The following is a 10,000-nucleotide window of genomic DNA, read 5'->3' as shown; positions in this document are numbered from 1 at the left end:
AAGTATTTTTAAAACTGTAAGGCACATCTATGTGTCATGATATTCCGAACCAAGACCAGTTTATTTTTGTTTCTGAGCTTTTTCGTGGATTGCTGTTGGAGTGCCACACAGCAGACGAGGCCATGCGTCCCAGCCAGGTGCTCTGGTGACCAGCAACAGGGAGAGAGGATCAGTCCTTGGTGGGGGGAGAGGGAGAGGGCAGGATCTATTTTTGAGCCACACAAAGGTGCACCTCTGGATGGGGAAACTCATCGTTTATTAACTTGCATAACTCATTTATTTGTTCAAAGCAATGATCTTTGGGGAAAGGGCTGTTATATTTAGAACCTGCTTGTCAAATTTAATAAATGATAGTGATGGCCGGCCTTCCCCCTCTGCAAGCACTTTCCCAGGTCCTTCCACCCTTCCCTGGGGCCTCGCTGGCTGGGGACCTGGCAGCCCACGTCTCAGTAACTGATGGCGGCTGCCCAGTGGCTGGATCGGGCCGATGACCTCGGACGGTGGGGACCAGCAGCACGTCCAATCCAATCCCCCACTTGTTTCCTGACCCAATCTTCATTGTGTCAGGGGACGAACCGCTTCATTGAGAAAATGGAAATGGACAGGGAGCTCCCTTTGGCAGCATTTCCAATAACCAAATATCAAGGAAGAGGGGCCGCCGGGGGACCACCCCATCCCGGCACACTGATCTGATTTACAAACCTTTCCTAATGGGAAACAAATGCTGTGGGTGTGAATTCATACTTAACCATAAAAACCCTTGCATTACTCTGTCTCGTATTAAATACCACATATAACTCTCAGCAGGTTTTATGTTGTGTTTTACTGTCAGCAATGGCTAAAGCTGGCCTAACATTTTGTTTGGCAATTAGGAAAATTTGTAGTTTAATTTATTAAACCAAAAAAGCCAACAACTACACTGAATGCAGAATTCACTCCGTTTTTATGCCGCGGTGTGGGACCTTTGCCTTCCCAATAGTTTAATCATTTTCCTTTTATGGCCTGTGCTATTTAAATATTCCAAAATAGTATTATTGAGGAAATAATAAACCCCTTATAATAAGTGAAATTGAGCCATGCCACTTAAATTCTGAATATCAAGTTAAAATGTTTTCATTTCTTTCTTTGCAAAGGAACCAAATGCTTTGAAAAAAAAAAACAAAAAAGCCAGGCAGGACAGGCAAGCTCCACTGACGACATCCAAACACCAAAACGTGACCGGCTGCCGACAAGCTCAGGAGTGAAGGATTTCACTACAAAACACCAAGACGCCTAAAGGAAGGAAGCAGAGTGCCCAGAAACCCTTAAGAAGAAACAAAAATTACATTCAAAGAGAGTATTATCGGCGAGCTAAGAAGTCACAAGAAGACATAGAGGAAACTTAAATGCACACTGCTCAGTGAAAGAAGCCAGTCTGGGCCAGGCGCGGTGGCTCACGTCTGTAATCACTTTGGGAGGCCAAGGCGGATGGATCACCTGATGTCAGGAGTTCAAGACCAGCCTGATCAAGATGGTGAAACCCCGTCTCTACTAAAAATACAAAAAATTAGCTGGGCGTGGTGGCACATGCCTGTAGTCCCAGCTACTCAGGAGACTGAGGCAGGAGAATTGCTTGAACCTGGGAGGAAAATGTTGCAGTGAGCCGAGAGTGGGCCACTGCTCTCCAACCTCGGCAGCAAAAGCGAAAACTCCATCTCAAAAAAAAAAAGAAAGCAAGTCTGGAAAGACTGCCTAATGTACGCTACCAACGAGACACAGTAAGAGGATCCAGGGGTGCCAGGGGTTCAAGAAAGGCGGAGGGCTGGCTAGGTGGAACACACGTGCAACTGTTCTACACGGCACTGTGACAGCAGGTACATGTCACAGTTTTGCCAAATCCCATCAGAGATGCAACCCCAAGAGTGAACCCAGTGAAAACTGCGGCCTTCAGTTCATAGTGGCTTACCAGCATCGGCTCAGGCACGATGAGGGTACCACAGCAACGCAAGACGTCAACCCTGGGGGAAACGGGGGGCGGAGGAAGGTGGGGATGTGGAAACTTGGAACTCTCAGCTTATTTTTCTGTAAACCTAACACTGCTCTAAAAGATAGTCACTGTTTCAAAGCGTTATGAGAACACCTTTGAATCCACATCCAATGCAGAGGAAGACAAGGCCAGGTTAGGGGTGCCTGTCGCTGGTGTGGCTTCAATGTCCCTGCTTCACGCCCTGCCCCCCAAGCTGTTTGCACTCCCAGTCCTTCCTCCTGGCCATGGGATGTCATCCTGCGGAGCCAGACGTGTGGTTAACAAGGACAACTTGGAAAGGACACCTGCATTCATCTATCAGAATAGCATTTAGGCTCCTGCCAGCCACATCTCCTGGTGCTGAAGTTCTCAAAAAACTTACAGGGCACTCAGGGAGGAGCGTCTCCCCAAAGCAGGGCTGGTGAGCAGCATCCCGGGTTCCAAGGACGAGACCAGGCTGGCTTTCCTGGGTGTCATGTAAAATCAAAGGGCACTCCTCCATTGGGCCTTACTGACCCTATTCCAAGTGATGGGACTCTTGGGGGAGCATGACCTTGGATGCAGGCCTCACCGCTGCCCAGAGTTGGGGTAGCCTGCTAGGGATCCCCCATGTATGCCTGGGGAAGGCGCGCGCTGCCCGCCCGTGCCCATAATCAGATCCTTGTGAGCTTGTGCAGCACACATGTCACCCTCAGATGGCCCCAGGACAGGCCTCCAGACCTGTTTCCAGCGGCTCCCTAACATCCAGATTGGCCATCTCTGTGCCAGCTTTCCAATTCAATGAAAACTTACAGAAAGCGGGAGCGGGTGTAGTTTCTTACGAAACCATTGTGGAAACCTCGACCCAGCTGGCAGGCCTCAGCGGTCAAGGCTGGTCTTTCTCCCTTTTTGTAAATTCACCATCACAAGAGCAAATGCTTTTAGGGCCTTAAACACTGCCAAAGTTTTGTTTCCTCGTGTGCTTTAGCATGGCACCCTGCCCCCAACTGCTTTCTGCTGAAAGGGACAGAGGAAAATATAGGCAGGAGGGTGGAGAGAGGAGGGAGAGGAGGGAGGAGGCAGGAGGGAGGGGAGGGGGCGGAGGCAGGGGCGGCGGCTGGAGCTGCCTGTCTGGGCAAATGCACGGCCTCCTCTCCAGATGTGCAGGCAGCTCCGTCTTCCAGCAGAGACACGCTGGAGCCGACTCCTTCCGTTCGCGGGGCCTGGGCTCCATGTCCTACAACAACACAACCGAGAGCCCCTTCCTTTCCGCACATGTTAAACTCATTTCCTAGTGAATTACTGGGAAGGCTCAGCCGCCGCCCCCACCGCTGTTTGCAGAGGATGCGCCCATCCACTCGGGCACCACAGCCCTGCATGAATTTTGAGTATTTTCTAGCTGAGCAACTACCAGCAAAGGAATTAGAGAGGGATCGTTCTCATTTGTGTTGTTTTTAAAGGGAAGGGGAAATGAGTGATTCAAAAACAACTAAAATAAGAGTTTCCCTATACCCTGCAGTGCCCTCCCTCGAATTGTTGGCAAATTTATAGCATTTACTCTTTTGACAGATACGACTGACCTTTTTCTGAATACATCGTTTTGAAAACAGTTTTCTCAAGCTTCTACAATTTAATGAATGCTAGTTGCCCCAAAGTCTAAGAAGCTTATGAAATTCAACCGGAACAACAACAACAACAAAAAAAACCTTAAACCGTAAAATTCCTGCACTAATTTTTCTAAATGATAGCCGTATTTTTATTTGAAAGCATGTGTGATGCCAGCATAATGTCTCATTATACAGAGTTTGGACCACAAACATTTTTGGGAGATTTGCTATTGAGATAAACAAACAAGAGGAGCTGTGTTCTGGCAAGCTGATGGAGGGAATGGTTTTCATTTTCTCCAAGTGTAGGCTCCAGAAGCTTTGCCAACTGCAGGTTAAGCTCCTTGAGTTTTCACTTCCTGTACCCCCACTTGTCAATCACTTCCTGTCTGCAACGACAATTTCCATCATTAGAGCTTGGAATTTTTACCTTCTCCGACGTGTCTCCCTTTGCCACTGTTAGTTTGAATTCTGATAAATTATTCACCATCTTTAAAAAGTAACCAAAAATTACAGCACCACAGTGAGCCACCTATGCCCAGCAAAGATCACCATCCCCCTGGTCTGTCTCCTTAAGGCTTTGACGAGGCCAGCTTCTCCTGCTCTCTTCGGCATCAGGAGAAGGCCTCTGGCCAGCCCCAATTATCTTCTGGTGCACAGAGTAATTATTTGCTTCCTGTAAGCATGCGTAACAGAACCTCCAGTTTGGACGGCTTTCCATAAAGTAATCCAATTCACCCATGCCATCCTAACACAATTACAGGCACTGCAATATCTTCGCTCCTCACCTGATAAGGCTGCCGCAGCGGAGCAACATGGTTTGCGTCAACATGCCTCCCAGAGTATAGCTTCTGACAGCCCTGCTTCCAGCCCTGGCCTCCACCCCTGCACATTCATACCCGGCTGCCTGTGGCTGCGGGTCCCAGGCAGGCAACACGAAGAGGTTTTCACCCTTGCACAAGCGGAGGGGAATCCGAGTTGGTGGAGAGTGATGCGGAAGTCATCGTGGGTGTGTGGCTTGTTTTCAAACCCAGCCCTTGACTGGCCTGGCGGTCCAGTCCTTACACAGGCCAGGCAGAGATGCAGTCCTGGGCCTGGTGGCGGCCCCAACCCACTGCAGCAGGCGACCACGCACGCTGTGGCACACAGCGGAGGCTCAACCGTGCCGCCAGCGTGGTACACACGCGCATCGTAAGGTTACGGGCAGAGCAAACCTACAAAGTGGGCACTGTTCCTGGCGCCTCCCTTTTTCAATGAAAGCATGCCATTGTGCCTCCATAATGCAGCTCTTCCTTTTCTGTTTATTTTCAGAAGTTTGAGAGAAAAAAATTGAAGGGATGAATGAATGCAGTGAACTTTTTGCCTCTCCCTCCTGGCGCTGCCAGGGAATAAAACAGCCATTCACACCTGAGCTCGGCGAAGCCAAATGGGGCTGGTGCCAGCCAGAATCAGATTCTTTGTAGCCACATTCATTCATCCAAAGGGTGCTTTAATATTGCCAAATTTCTAGCCAATATTTTCCCTTCACGGAAGCCCAATGTATTAAAACAGATCCTGAACCAAAGAGCGTCTCCAACGCACAGCCTCCGCTAAGACAGGAGCTCCAGGACCCCAAGGCCTATCCAATGATAATTATATTCGCATCTTTAAGAAAACTGAGAAGGAAAAATTAACACCAAACTATACTGTTTTCATTGCATTATGCAGATGAAATGACAAGTTGTCATTTAAGAAGTTAATAAACAGTCTCCGTTTTGCAGGTTATCCAAATGCTACTGAATAGAAAACCTTGGAGCCCTAAATGATGTGTAATTAATATTATTTTTAAAATCCTCCTTGACAGGCCGGGGCTTAGCCAAAATGTAAATGACATTAAAGAAGACAATGAATTTAATTTTATTTAATGTCCCTTTTTGCAGATCCTCATTTACATAGCATTTTTAACAAAAGCGTTGACCTTATAAATGCTGGCATTTGTACAGCTTCAGCAGGGTTGGATTTAATCACGCTCGTGCAAAGCCATGAGGGAGGAAGCTTTAAGTTCTCTGCTTGGAGATGGAGTAGGAATAAAAACATTGGGACTGGTCAAATGTTTATCCTCCCCGCTTCTGAAAACAACCTGACAAGAAGATGTAAAGGGCTAGGGAATAGCCCGGTGCTGTTTGTAAGGCTTGGTAATAATCATACATAATCGTTTGGAAATATAGCTAATAAAAAATATAATGAGTGTTCAGCAAAATCGGCATTAGGCCCAAATTACATGATATTAATACTTGAACAGGTGCAGAAAGGCGCTTTAAATGAGGTAAATGAATAAAATGTCCCAGAGCACAACTGTGTGTGCTGACAAAAAGTCAATCCCATGAATAATTCAGTGAGCAGGGCTGCCAGCAAAGGTCGGCTCTCTTTGACCTTTGTGACAGGAAGTGAAAGGAAACACTGTTGACTAAAAAAAAAAGAAAAAGAAAGAAAGAAAGAAAAGAAAAGAAAGAAAGAAAAAAGACAGAAAAAGAAAATCTCCAATCGGGCTACCGTTCCACAGTCACTTTAAAGGTGTAAACTTAAAACGCACGTATGAATCAAAGTCAGGCTGTGCAGGGTTGTGGGGCGCGGAGCTGAAATGGGGGGAGCCAGGTCATCTGACTCGAGACAATGTGAAATCACAGACAATGGAGGTGAAGCAAATAATATTTCCCTACGATGCAACGTCAATTACGCATAAAAATCTGAGGTCAGCTGAAAAGTATTTTCAGAGCCCACAGGGTTGAAATTTTATAACAGCTGTTAAATATGACAAAACTTCACCCCCCCACCACCAAAACTAAAGCAATTCCAAACTCTGTATGAAAGAAAATGGGATAAACAGATGTCTGGCTTCCAGACAGGAAAGTAGGGCAGACTTGGAATGATAAGTCTCCCAACTCTATAGACTAATGCCAGATTGATTGGGGAGGGGGCACCGCCTGCCACAGAGATGCCAGCGAGTGGGACGCCAGAGACGGTGCCATCTGGAACCGCCCCACCGAGCCCGCTCCCAGCACTGCGTGGAGCCCCTGCGTGTGCCCGGCCGGCCTGGTCAGCCACAGCCCCTGCTCCCGCCACCCCCACAGCTGGCCTCCCACTTTGCAACAGTTGGACTTCGCACCTTTGGTCCACTCAGCCCAAGCAAAGAAGGGAAGGAAAGGTGAATGCACCTTCCTGGGCATTTCCAGAGCTCCTTGGGAAACAGACCGGGATGGCACGAGCAAGTGATAGGAGCCAGAGTGTGGTGTTGGCTTAGCAGCTACACCGACATCCTGTAATCATTTGCAGCCCTTGGAATGCACGGGTGAAACAGGAGAGATTTATCTGTTCATAGTTGGGATATGTGGACAATGGGTGTTCCTAATGAAGACCATCTGCTTTCGTGTTTTCCCAGAAAACATTATTCCATGAGGAAAATGATACTCCCATCCTTTTCAGCAATACCATAAAAAATCATGCGTGTGTGCACACACGTGTAGATACATATGTAGAAAAGGTGTGCATGTCTGTGCATGCGTGTGCATGTGTGTGCACTCTTCCTTTACTTGCATTTGGTTCTCTGCAGGTCACACGATTTACCATAGATACTTTCTTCCTGTAGTATCTCTTTATTGACCATACAATGTTATGTTTCTCCTTTGCTCCATAAGCTGTTATATTATTTTACATACACTGCATATAGTTATAACCATGGTGCTATTAAAAAATTGTTTCTCTAGCAATGTTTTATGAGAAAGAAAACAGTTAACGTAAGTGAAACCTTTGCAGTGCATGAAAAGGGTTTTGTAATGGGAAACAGTCTCACTTCCCGCCCCCCCGCCTTTTTTTTTTTACTCCGAAGGGTCTTCATGCCATTCATAAGTATTTAATGCTTCTGAAAGATAACTGAACTAAATTGTGTAATTAATTGATTTAAGGCATCAGAGTCTATAGAATGTGATTACCCTGCCAGAGCAGGGAGCTTACTTCTCTGTTCTCATAACACAGAAAAGCAGTCTCAACGTGCCGGAAGAGGCTCGGTGTGGGTTGGAACAAATGTGGGCCCATTGATCTCAATTCAGGTTGGAATTATTGGTTTATATCCTCAGGACAAATATGCCTTATCTGGTCAGAACCTGCTAAATGTATCCAAAGGCCACAAGGAGCCGGCAAAGCACGTTGTCTATAATTCTCTTTTAAGCCAACTAACCAAATGAGATGCTGCTGATGGGGACCTGGAAACTGATTCCTCATTCTGGTGGGACATTTTATTCTGCAATACTCAAGAGAAAACACAGGCCAGAAACTCAACAGAAGCAACTAAATTTCAGAGGAAACATACACCCCACAGAAATGATTATCATTATGAAACTGAAACGCATCTCAGTTGCAAAACACGGTATCACTCTAAAGTGACTGACCTCCTATAGGTATTCTTCTTTCTCTGATTAATCTAACCTGCCCTAGTGAACACTAAATTCTTCATTTTTTTCACGTAGAAATATGCCTTAAGCTGGAGACAGTGCCAATATTGCAATCACTTCACAGGGATTTACAGCAGACAACACGATGCTAATAGTACTCTGCCATTCTAGGTGACAGCTTTCTTAAGAATGCTAAAAATGTACATTGTATTTGTCATTTCATAAAACTATCCTTACCTTAAAATCCCTAACATAGATGGTGATTAAAATTTCTAGAAAATTGTCATATCTTTGAATTTAGAAGCAGAGCAGATTTTTCATCAATAATTAAGACCTCCAAAGCATTTATGCCAGCCGTAAATGGAGCTTCAATCCTCCTTATTCAAATAAACATGGTAAACCCATTAACCAAATGTTTTTACATTTTTCCCCTCCTCTCATGCTTCTAGAATATCAAATAATCACACACTTCTCTTAGGTTATAGAAATATGAGTAATCTTAGCACATATTTCAATTAACCAAATAAAAGATAGCATTCTCTCAGACAAGAATTAAAGAGTATATTTCTGCATACAGGGAAAGATATTTCCCACCATATGATAAAAACTGAGTATTAAAAGTTACTGACTATCAGTAGTCAATAAAGGATCGAATGTTGCACAAATTCGAAGTGATTTTAGAGGGAAAACACAGCATCCGAAATGTTAGTCAAATCAACATGGCTACTTCATTACTGTGACATGCTAGAAATCTCACACTTTAAAAACAAATTCACCTTTAAAATTTGAAGTATCACTCAAAAGATGAAACACTTTCACAATCCTTCATTCAAAGCCAACATGCACCTCCTTTCCAAGCAATTTATACTGAGACAAGACTCTGACAGCTCACACACTTCTAAGCCAATCAAAAAAATAAAATAAATTCAGTTACAATAATCTAAGGCTATATGATTTCCATAGCCACAACACTAAAGACAGATATTATTATATTGATTTTCGTAGTTCGAGTTCTATAAAGTGTTGAACTTGTTCTCAATTGCCTGAGTGACGGCCACAACTGGTCAACCCTATTTGATTACTAATAAGAGAGCTGTCCCTTCTGTCAGATACCGAACATTCTCCACTAAGCAAACAGCTATTCCAGCTAGTTAAACATTAGCATTGCTCTCCACTGGTGGCGCATATTTCTTTAGGCTTAACTCATGGAGTTTTCCGGGTTTAATTTTTCAGACACTGGACAGCAAAGTTCATGATCAAAAGATAACTCTGTAATGAAAGCTGCGGAAATTCAACCCCTCTTCAAAACCGTCCAAACCTCTGCTTCACAAAACTGGTGTCATATGTACACGTCTAACATTTATTCAATTTGGGTACCAATTTCAAAATCTGCAGTCAATCACACACTGGGCCTTTTGCTGCTACCCACTGTTGGGAAGAAAGAAATCCTCCTCTCCTGCACCGCACGGAAACCCAGCGAGCTGGGAGAGGGCTGGGCAAGGAGGGTGGTGGCGTTTTCATTGCTTCAACCAAAGCTATGCCAAATGCACATTAGCACCATTAGGGCTCCTGATTGGTATCTTAAAAGGATGCAGCCTTGCCCAAGGAATACGAGACACAGCAACATGAAGAGCAGCAAATGTAAAGAATACATACAGCTAATCGAGTTATGAAAATTAATGTTGGAACATGTAACCAGCATGTGTAATTAGTTTCAATTATAACAACTTTGGTTTGTTAGTTACATATTTGCTACTTGACATAAAACGACAGCCACAATTGGAAAAAAATTAGGACACATTTTGCAACTAATTGAGAGCAGATTAAATTCATTCTAACACTGGGCAACAATTACAACAGTAACATCACCCAAGTCTCCAACTTCAACTATCACCAGAGAGAAAAATAACGTAAAAATGAAATACTTGTTAACAAATTAGCAAAAAGCATTTTATGACATATCTCTAGGTTTAAAGCCAGAAACT

The 10,000-nt window shown here is 44.7% G+C and overlaps 1 protein-coding gene across 11 annotated transcripts in view; it reads right to left on the bottom strand.

The window, feature by feature from the left end:
- Positions 1 to 10,000, bottom strand: part of EBF3 (EBF transcription factor 3) — a 131,227-nt gene that overhangs the window by 114,452 nt on the left and 6,775 nt on the right. The gene's annotated exons all lie outside the window — the stretch shown is intronic.

The sequence above is a fragment of the Aotus nancymaae genome, unplaced genomic scaffold (genome assembly GCF_030222135.1).
Source record: "Aotus nancymaae isolate 86718 unplaced genomic scaffold, 86718_ANA_hifiasm-v0.15.2.pri h1tg000010l, whole genome shotgun sequence".
Lineage (NCBI taxonomy): Eukaryota > Metazoa > Chordata > Mammalia > Primates > Aotidae > Aotus > Aotus nancymaae.
This window is presented reverse-complemented; position numbering and strand designations above follow the sequence as displayed.